This window comes from Chiloscyllium plagiosum, unplaced genomic scaffold (genome assembly GCF_037043375.1).
Source record: "Chiloscyllium plagiosum isolate Xiang-an unplaced genomic scaffold, Cpla_swu_hap1 HiC_scaffold_31, whole genome shotgun sequence".
Classification (NCBI taxonomy): domain Eukaryota; kingdom Metazoa; phylum Chordata; class Chondrichthyes; order Orectolobiformes; family Hemiscylliidae; genus Chiloscyllium; species Chiloscyllium plagiosum.
Window position 1 is genome coordinate 81,506,190 of NW_028270169.1, and position 3,311 is coordinate 81,509,500.

At 41.1% G+C, this 3,311-nt stretch overlaps 1 non-coding gene across 1 annotated transcript; it reads right to left on the reverse strand.

Moving 5' to 3' along the window:
* Positions 1 to 1,170: 1,170 nt before the first annotated feature.
* trnag-ucc (transfer RNA glycine (anticodon UCC)) lies at positions 1,171 to 1,242 on the reverse strand. The gene has a single exon. It is a non-coding gene; the product is annotated as a tRNA-Gly (tRNA).
* Between the last annotated feature and the right edge of the window lie 2,069 nt (positions 1,243 to 3,311).

Genomic DNA, 3,311 nt, shown 5'->3' on the forward strand with positions numbered 1-3,311 from the left:
ATCCTGCATTCTACACACCCCTTGCAATAGATCGCCAGTGGGGTTCATGCTTTAAGCCTTCCCGTGCTTACATGCTCTTTATTTTCCATAATAACATTTTGTCATTCTGACCAAAGGCAGTCATTCCTGGCACTGAATTGACTAACGTTGAATTGTCTGTGATCAGAGAGGACTGTCCCTGTAGGTCTGCTCCCGACTCTCCCGACTAACCTACCGCTCTGTTAGTAACCTCTCAGTCTCCTGGGAATTGCATTGTTCCTAATTTTGCCGGATTCCAGGCCTTTAACCTTGGCTGAGCAGACAGTCGATGGTCTGAGGAATATCATTCCCAAACGTCTCATATCCGAGGTAATAACAATTAATAACGATGTCTGTGCATCCTCCTCTATTCTGTGAAAATCATTGTTGCGGACTGTAGGAACATTTATTGACCGAAATTGAGGAGGTTTTGAATCAGATCAACTCCTATGAGTTAAGAAGATGGTCTAGATCCTTTTTTCTTTTCCCCTGAAGGCAAATGTACGGCAATGCAATTCAATTGGTGAAACTTCCAGGCTTGAACCGAAACACAATTTACTTCGCACTATCGTTGTAACACAAACAAAAAACAAAGTGTGGACTAACCTAACTCTATTAGAAAACTTAACAAAATGAAATATCATTTAACTACGAACCAGCCAATGTTCGAATATCGTGACATTGCATAAACTACACAAATCTGGCCTACCTGCTACCGGAATGATATTGTGAAACTTGAACAGATGAGAAAAAGGTATAATGTGATGTTTGTAATTCTTAAGCTTCCAAATGGTTTTGAGGTGCGAATGTATTTTAACCTTGAAGAAATTTGATGTATTTAAACCTCCTTCCTGTCCACGATAGAAGCTATTGAATCTGGTCCGAATTTCCAGGGGCTTCTGTCATTATTTAAGGTTTCTGACGACAGCAATCTCTCACTTTTCGAACAAAACAAAACGAACCTTATGTTGCGAACAATATTCAAATAAGCAATGGGAAGCAGAGAGGAAAGCTTTCGAGCAACGCTGCCCGGATTGTCACGGCAATTTACAGGAACCATCGCCATGAAAACCCAAAAGCAACCTGACAAATCCGTTTCGCCACAGAATGCAACGTTGGTGCTCAAGACTTTTCCTTTTAAAACCACAACACTGCGATGGCCGGGAATCGAACCCAGGTCAACTGCTTGGAAGGCAGCTATGCTCACCACTACACCACCACCGCACTTGCAGCTAAACTCTCCCTTTTCTGAAACACATATAACAAGGCCGTGATAGTCACCAACTGAACTGGGGCTGAAAGCAAAACAAGAAAATTGCTTGTCAAACGTCAACAGGTCTGAAAACACCAGCATCAGAAGCCTTCAGCCCTTAAGAACAAACACTGGATCCAAAAGGTTTAGTCCTCACAAATGATGCCGGACCTGCTGAGTTTCCCAGCAATGTTTGTGCTGTCTCTCAGATCTGCAACATCTGCAGTTCTTAGTCAGATATAAAACAAACGTTGACCCATTGAAGGGGTATTTGATCAGGTGATTGTCTTCTTCATACACAGATATAGATGGGATAGAGTATAGGATCATAAAATTCTTACAGTGTAGAAACAGGCTGTTCGGCTCATCATGCATCCCACCAAGTCTCACCCTCTACGCTATTCCTGTAACCCCGCATTTCTCATGGCTAACCATATAACCAACACTCACCTGGACACTATTGACTATTGAGCGTTGCAAATCCACCCTAACCTGCGCATCTTTGGACTGTGCGAGGAAACTGGAGCACCCGGAGGAAACTCACGCAGACACGGGGAGAATGTGCAAACTCCACACAGACAGTCTTCAATCAGACAGGGATCTGGGTAATTGGAGAGGTTTCAAGAGGGAGTGCAGACTGGTGTGTGTATGATGGGCCGAAAGCCTGATCTCAGTGCTGTAAAGGCTCTACAGTAACATGATTCCCTACATCCAGCATTCAACACAGTTTGCATTTTGTTTTAATCCGTCCTGTTATTGACATTATTTTGAGTGAAATGTATAGAGAGAGGTTGTTTGCGCATTCACTCAGATCTGTGTTTTGATGGGTCAGGAGCAACATACAAAACAACAACTGTCGGAGGGAGAATTGAATTCCCCCTCCGAATCTGCCGAGGACATGCAGGACCAGGAATTTCTCTATAACCACTCACTCACCACCCAACGCCTTGAGGAAAAACGCCTGATCTTCCGCCTCTGGAACCTCCAGATATCGTGTGTGTGTGTGTGTGTATGTGTGTGTGTGTGTGTGTGTCTGTGTGTGTGTGTGCGTGTGCGCGTGTGTGTGTGTGTTTTGTGCCTGTCTCTTTGTGTGTGTGACAGACGAAAATACGTACAGAGACTCAGACACAATCACATATGCAGAGAGATGTGCAAAGACACATACAGACAGAAGCACACATATCGACTTAAAGAGACACACGTGCACATACAGTCACACAGACATACACACACAAGCGCACAGATGTTGATGGAGACAGCAAAAGTGATATTATCAGAATTTATTTCCTAAAACTAAATGAGAAATTAATAGATTTTTGGATTGTTTGACTTTACAGGAAATTGCTCCATAATTTTGTCCGAACAGCTGCGCCTTTAACATGTTTTTGAATGAAATAAGAAAAAGGTGGTTTAGTTAGTAGAGTGCGAGGTTAATGTTGAAGGATGAAAGCAATTTGAATTGATGAACCTATTTTACCATCCTTGCGTTTTCCAGTCTTTTCAAAATGGCCGCTGATGCTTCTGAATTGGGTCTAAGTGCTTTCTTGTTCCAGGATGATAAATTAGGAATTGAGAACCTAGTTCTATTAGAATCAATACCGAACATTGGAAAAGTACTCTTCCATAGGAAAGGGGACTTTGGGGTTGCTGTTCGATCTTCAGTACTTTGAAGACCACCAAACAAAGAACAATGAAATACAAAATTACACAGATTGTAATCCACTGGCCTGCTTTAAATGTTTCAAATTAACAATGCAACATATTTTGATGGTGTCGTTTGTTGTAACCATTTTATTATACACATCACCAGAAAACTGAATGTGAATTCAGATATATTGTCCTAAAATACAAATGGTGAAACATGTAAAAGCTTTAAGAAATGTGAAGGTTGCATAACATTGCAAGAAGGGAGAATTAATAAATAGACTGTACTTGTTATAAAAAATGTGCATCATGTATTTTGAAAGTAAATGCGTTTTTGAAATGGCATTTTAGTTTTCTCAGGGCGAATACATATAAAAACATATTTTAAAAAAGAATT